This window comes from Microcaecilia unicolor, chromosome 3 (assembly GCF_901765095.1).
Source record: "Microcaecilia unicolor chromosome 3, aMicUni1.1, whole genome shotgun sequence".
Classification (NCBI taxonomy): Eukaryota; Metazoa; Chordata; class Amphibia; order Gymnophiona; family Siphonopidae; genus Microcaecilia; species Microcaecilia unicolor.
Window position 1 is genome coordinate 518,783,235 of NC_044033.1, and position 7,099 is coordinate 518,790,333.

Genomic DNA, 7,099 nt, shown 5'->3' on the forward strand with positions numbered 1-7,099 from the left:
CGCCCTCGCTCTCTCTGTAACACAAACAGTGAAGGAAAACACAGCAAAGCACGAAATCAAATCGCTCTCTCTGTAACAGTGAAGGACTCAGAGGGGGGAGGGGAGAGAGGGCAGAAGCCCTCACTATCTCTGTAACACAAACACAGCACAGCAGGAAACTTAACACTGAAGGACTCGACTCCGAGGGGGGAGGGGACAGAGAGCAGAGGGGAAGGGAGAGAGAGCAGAGGGCAGGAACACACACACTCCCACATGCACACAGAAGAAAACCTTGCTAGCCCCCGTTTCATTTGCATCAGAAGTGGGGCTTTTTTACTAGTATTCAAATAACAATAAAAAGTATGGCGTGGAGGGGCATAATTGAATGAAAACGTCTATCTCCATGGGCGTTTATCTCCGAGAACGGGTCCGTGAAGGGGCGGACCGAACTGTATTTTAGAAAAAAATAGACGTCCATGTTTTATTCAACAATTTGTGAGCTGGGCGTTTTTGTTTTTCAGTGATAATGGAAAATGAAAGCACCCAGCTCAAAAACAAATAAATCCAAGGCATTTGTTCGTGGGAGGGGCCAGGATTCGTAGTGCACATGCCAGGACACCAACCGGGCAACCTAGGGGGCACTTTTACAAAAAAAAAAAAAAAAGGTAAAAGAGCTCCCAGGTGCATAGCACCCTTCCCTTGTGTGTTGAGCCCCCCAAATCCCCCTCAAAACCCACTGCCCACAAGTCTACACCATTACTATAGCCCTAAGGGGTGAAGGGGGGCACCTACATGTGGGTACAGTGGGTTTGGGGGGGTTGGACGACTAAGCATTAAGCAGCACAATTGTAACAGGTAGGGGGGGATGGGCCTGGGTCCACCTGCCTGAAGTCCACTGCACCCCCTAACAACTGCTCCAGGGACCTGCATACTGCTGCCAGGGAGGTGGGTATGACATTTGAGGGTGAAAATAAAAAGTTGTGAAACATCATTTTTTTGTGGTGGGAAGGGGTTAGTGACCACTGGGGGAGTCAGGGGAGGTCATCCCCGATTCCCTCTGGGGGTAATCTGGTCATTTAGGGCACTTTTTGGGGCCTTATTCGTGAAAAAACAGGGTCCAGGAAAAGTGGCCTAAATTCTAGCTACAAACGCATACTTTTTTTCCATTATCGGCGAAAGGCGCCCATCTCTCCTCGGCTGATAACCACGCCCCAGTTCCACCTTTGCCACGCCTCCGACACGCCCCCGTCAACTTTGTATGCTTCCGCGATGGAGTGCAGTTGAAAACGTCCAAAATCGGTTTTCCATTATACCGATTTATTCGTTTTTGTGAGATAAAACGTCTATCTCCCGATTTGGGTTGAAATCTAGGCGTTTTTCTCTTTCAATTATAAGCTGGATAGTATACTACGTACAATATCAACATAATATGTAATAGAACATTTTAACTGATAAGGGTATAAGCAAAGATAGAACATACCTACTATCAACAATGCTCTTGCTTATATCTATCTGTTAAATTTTGATCACACTATTCTCTACGACATCGACACCTTTACCTATAATCAGCAATGTTTTCTACTTATATTTTCTTGTTTAAATTTCGATGATGCTACTTTTATGTAACACTAACGGTTATCTCCTAATCTACTATCTACTAACAACGATACATTGTAAGCCACATTGAGCCTGCAAAGAGGTGGGGAAAATGTGGGATACAAACGCAATAAATAAATAAAATAAATAAACATATATTTATTTATTTTATTTATTTGTAGCATTTGTATCCCACATTTTCCCACCAATTTGCAGGCTCAATGTGGCGTACATTTGCCGTAATGGCGATTGCCATTTCCGGTTAACAGAATTACAAATGGTAATGCATTAATGTGCGTACATACATGGTAAAGAAGAATACATAATGGCATTGCATATAGGTTCCTGAGTGATAGATTGGATTGTAATGCATGTATATAGAGTGGAGGAGTGGCCTAGTGGTTAGAGCAGTGGTCTTGCAATCCAGAGTTGGCCAGTTCAAATCCCACTACTGCTCCTTGTGATCTTGGGCAAGTCACTTAACCCTCCATTGCCTCAGGTACAAACTTAGATTGTGAGCCCTCCTGGGACAGAGAAATATCCATCAGACCTGAATATAACTCACCTTGAACTACTACTGAAAAAGTTGTGAGCAAAATCCAAATAAATTATTTGACATTGTGTTGCTACTATTTGAGTTTCTATATGGAATGTTGATATTATCTGAGATTCTACGTGGAACATTGGTCTACATAGAATGTTGTTATAGTGGAGGAGTGGCCTAGTGGTTAGAGCACCAGTCTTGCAATCCAGAGGTGGCCAGTTCAAATCCCACTGCTGCTCCTTGTGATCTTGGGCAAGTCACTTAACCCTCCATTACCTCAGATACAAACTTAGGTTGTGAGCCCTTCTGGGACAGTGAAATATCCAGCGTACCTGAATGTAATTCACCTTGAGCTACTACCAAAAAAGGTATGAGCAAAATCTAAATAAATAGGTACAGGGTCCTTTTACTAAGGCACACCCAAAAGTGACTTGCCTTAGTAGAGGCATGTGTTTTGGACTCGCGCCGGTCCATCTCCCGAGCGTGCCTGGAAAAAAGGGAATTTTTTAACGTGCCCGAAAATGGACACGCAGCAATTGAGCCCAGTTGATGGAGATATAAAATTAATATCTTCTATGTGAATGATTGTGAGACTGATCTTGTAAGAAAAGAAACTATCCTTGACAACATGGAAAAGAAAATAGAGTGTTCCCTATCTGTTCAAACTAAGATCTTACAGGATTGTGTTGGTATTCATTGGAAATAAGAACAGATGGAAAATAATCTGAGGAGTAAACAATTCAAGATTCTTCAGTTTCCCTCGAGTTTCCCCATACATCATCTAAGGAATTATTTAAGAAATATATAACAGATATTGAATTCACCCATGGAGGCTGTACAACCAATAGCAAAGATATATTATCCACCCTTTAAAAAGCACGAAGAAGGGGGAGATCAGATATTATCTGTGTCACCCAACAGTCGTAATGTTTCAGACATTTTGGAAACTTCATTAGAGAATGTAGAAGATTGAGTAACCCTCCTTGCTTCTTTTGCATTTGAATCTGATAAAAATCATATTCTAAGACTATTTTTTCTTTGTTTACATTGAGCAGACTTTTTGGAGGCAAAAAAAAAAAACAAACCTCGGTGTTTTCCTGATGTTTGCATTGAAATATAGGAATGATGTCACTGTTTCCTAGACATGCATGCAAAAGTTATACAGATTAAGGTATTTTTTTTCTTAAGTTTTCCTGTAAAATGTTTGGTAAAATTTGATAATGTACAATATATTTTCTTTGACCCTAAACAATTGTATGTTTTCCTTGATAACAAGTTTCCTATTCAAATCAAATCTACTTCCTAACCCCCCTGTTTACAAAAAAAAGAAAAAAAGCATGTCATCCAGGAATTCTTTTAAGGTATTAAGGGGCCCTTTTACAAAGGCATGCTGAAAAATGGCCTGCATTAGTGTAAATGCATGTTTTGGGTGCGCGCAGAATCATTTTTCAGCGCACCTGTAAAAACTTCCTTTTATAAATTTTTGGCGAAAGTGGACATGCGGCAAAATGAAAATTGCTGTGCATCCATTTTGGGTCTGAGACCTTACCACCAGCCATTGACCTAGCGGTAAAGTCTCACGTAGAAACCGGGCGGTAGTGACCTATGTGCGTCAAATACCAATTAGCATGTGTCCGAAAATATTATTTTTTTGATGTGCGTATCGGACGTGCACCAAAAATGAAAATACTGCAAGAGCCACGCCATTTTGGTGTGCGTTGGGCTCACATAGATGCTTACACAGCTTAGTAAAAGGGCCCCATAGAAGGGCATTTTCGAACAGGGACGCCCATCTCTAAGGGTGGCCATCTCTGAGGACGTCCCCGTGAAGGGGCAGGACATCCCGTATTATGGAAACAAGATGGGAGTCCATCTTTTGTTTCGATAATATGGTCGGGGATGGCCAAATCTCAACATTTAATTCAACCTAAGAGATGGTCGACCTAAATATTGAGATGGTCGACCTTAGAGATGGGCGACCTCGGTTTTCGCCAATAATGGAAACTGAGGATGCCCATCTCAAAAATGACCAAATCCAAGGCATTTGATCGTGGGAGGAGCCAGCATTCATAGTGCACTGGTCCCCCTGACATGCCAGGACACCAACCGGGCACCCTAGGGGGCACTGCAGTGGACTTCACAAATTGCTCCCAGGTGCATAGCTCCCTTACCTTGGGTGCTGAGCCCCCCAAAACCCACTCCCGACAAATGTACACCACTACCATAGTCCTTATGGGTGAAGGGGGGCACCTAGATGTGGGTACAGTGGGTTTTGGGTAGGTTTTGGAGGGCTCCCATTTACCACCACAAGTGTAGCAGGTAGGGGGGGGGGGTGGGCCTGGGTCCGCCTGCCTGAAGTTCACTGCACCCAATAAAAACCGCTCCAGGGACCTGCATAGTGCTGTGATGGAGCTGGGTATGACATTTGAGGCTGGCAAAAAATGTTTTTAATCTTTTTTTTTTTGGGTGAGAGGGGGTTGCTGAGCACTGGGGGAGTAAGGGGAAATCATCCCCGATTCCCTCCAGTGGTCATCTGGTCAGTTCGGGCACCTTTTCGAGGCTTGGTCATGAAAAAAAATGGACCAAGTAAAGTCGGCCAAATGCTCATCAGCGACGCCCTTCTTTTTTCCCATTATTGGCCGAGGATGCCCATCCCTTAAGCACAGCCCAGTCCCGCCTTCGGAAAGCAGTTGAGGGTGCCCAAAATCGGCTTTCGATTATACCGATTTGGGCAACCCTAAGAGAAGGACGCCCATCTCCCGATTTGTGTCGGAAGATGGGCGCCCTTCTCTTTCAAAAATTCACCTGTTAATGTCCCACATTGAAGACTTACTACCCAGTTTACAAAGCCGAGCTAGTGGCTGCCGCAGAGCAATGCTTCACCGATTGCTGCTAGCATGGCTTTTTTAAACTGGATATCAATAGAAATCAAACAAAATAAAACATGGAAAAGAAAATAAGATGATACCTTTTTTATTGGACATAACTTAATACATTTCTTGATTAGCTTTCGAAGGTTGCCCTTCTTCCTCAGATCGGAAATAAGCAAATGTGCTAGCTGACAGTGTATATAAGTGAAAACATTCAAGCATTACTATGACAGTCTGACAGGGTGGGAGGATGGGGGTGGGTAGGGGGTATGCATGGGGACATCAAAGCATATCATTGATACTCTAACAGGATGGGTGTGGATAGGTGAGGGGTGGGGTTGTACAGGGTGATCAACAGAGACATATAGCTTTATGGTTTATAATGGGCTAGGAACCCCAGATCCTTGTTAAGTCCTTTCTGTTGGGTGTTAAAATATTCAATCATTCTGACTTCAAAGGTCTTACGTTCTTGTATGGTTTTAAAGTTACCTTTGAGGATTCTCACTGTGAAATCACTGGTACAGTGTCCTGGTCCTGTAAAATCACTGCCGATCTGAGGAAGAAGGGCAACCTCCGATCTGAGGAAGAAGGGCAGCCTTCGAAAGCTAATCAAGAAATGTATTAAGTTATGTCCAATAAAAAAGGTATCATCTTATTTTCTTTTCCATGTTTTATTTTGTTTGATTTCTATTGATAACCTTAAGAGTGGACTAACACGGCTACCACACTCCTCTACTTAAACTGGATAGTAAGTCTTCAATGTGGGACATTTACCCCCGGATTCTATATAGTACGCCTAAAGATCGGCACTGAAAGTCAGCATGGATTCTATAACAATGTGCATAATTTAACAAGCTAATGAGTGATGATAACAGTAGTTAACAAGCAATAATGAGCACTAATTGGCACTGATTAGAATTTAGGCGCACAACTTACTAAGCACATTTTGTAATGAAGTTCGGCAAACTTCTAACATGCACAGGCAAAAGGTGGCATGGTTACGGGTGGGAAAATGGGGGTTTCATGGGCATTCCAAAATTTACACGCCTAGTTCTAGAATATGGCTCAGTGTGTTTAAATCTACGCGCAGGGATTTACACCAAGTTTTCATGGTGGCCAATGTAATGCAAATTTTTCAACAGGGTTCCAGGGGTGATCCAGGAAATTACAGACCAGTATGCCTGACTTCGGTGCCAGACAAAATAGTGGAAACTGTAAGAATAAAATTACTGAACACGTAGAAAAACATGGTTTAATGGGACGGAGTCAGCACGGGTTCAGCCAAGGGAAGTCTTGCCTCACCAATTTGCTTTATTTATTTGAAAATATGAATAAACTTGAAGATAAAGGTTGATGTAATTATCTAGATTTTAACAAAGCTTTTGACAAAGTTCCTCATAAGAGACTCCTGAGAAAATTAGAAAGTCATGGGTTAGGAGGCAATTTCCTTCTGTGGATAGGGATTTGGTTATTGGACAGAAAACAGAGGGTAGGGTTAAATGACCATTTTTCTCAAGGAGGTGGGTGAATAGTGGAGTGCCGAAGGAATCAGTGCTGGGACCGGTGCTATTTAATATATTTATAAATTATCTGGGAATCAGAATGACAAGCGAGGTGATTAAATTTGCAGGTGACATGAAACTATTCAAAGTTCTCAAAGCACATACAGACTGTGAAAAATCACATTCCCACATCAAAGCCCCAGTGGCCTAATGGATAAGGCACTGGCCTCCTAAGCCAGGGATTGTGGGTTCAAGTCCCATCTGGGGTGCATTTAATATTGAGGTATATAAAATCCTGAGTGGTGTAGAAGGAATTATTTTTTTTTGTCATTCCAAAAGTACAAAGACCAGGGGACACTCAAGGAAGTTATATGGAAATACTTTTAAAACTAATAGGAGGAAACATTTTTTCACTCAACAACTAGTTAAGCTCTGAAATTCTTTGCAGGAGGATGTGGTAACAGTGGTTAGTGTCCCTGGGTTTAAAAAAAGATTTGGACAAATTCCTGGAGTAAAAGTCCATAGTCTGCTATTGAGACACACATGGGAAGCAACTGCTTGCCCTGGGATTTGTAGTATGGAGTGTTGCCATGATTTGGGTTTCCGCT

The 7,099-nt window shown here is 42.4% G+C and overlaps 1 non-coding gene across 1 annotated transcript; it reads left to right on the top strand.

Moving 5' to 3' along the window:
- The first annotated feature begins 6,687 nt into the window (after positions 1-6,687).
- On the top strand, positions 6,688-6,760 carry TRNAR-CCU. Its single transcript has one exon. It is a non-coding gene; the product is annotated as a tRNA-Arg (tRNA).
- Positions 6,761-7,099: the final 339 nt, after the last annotated feature.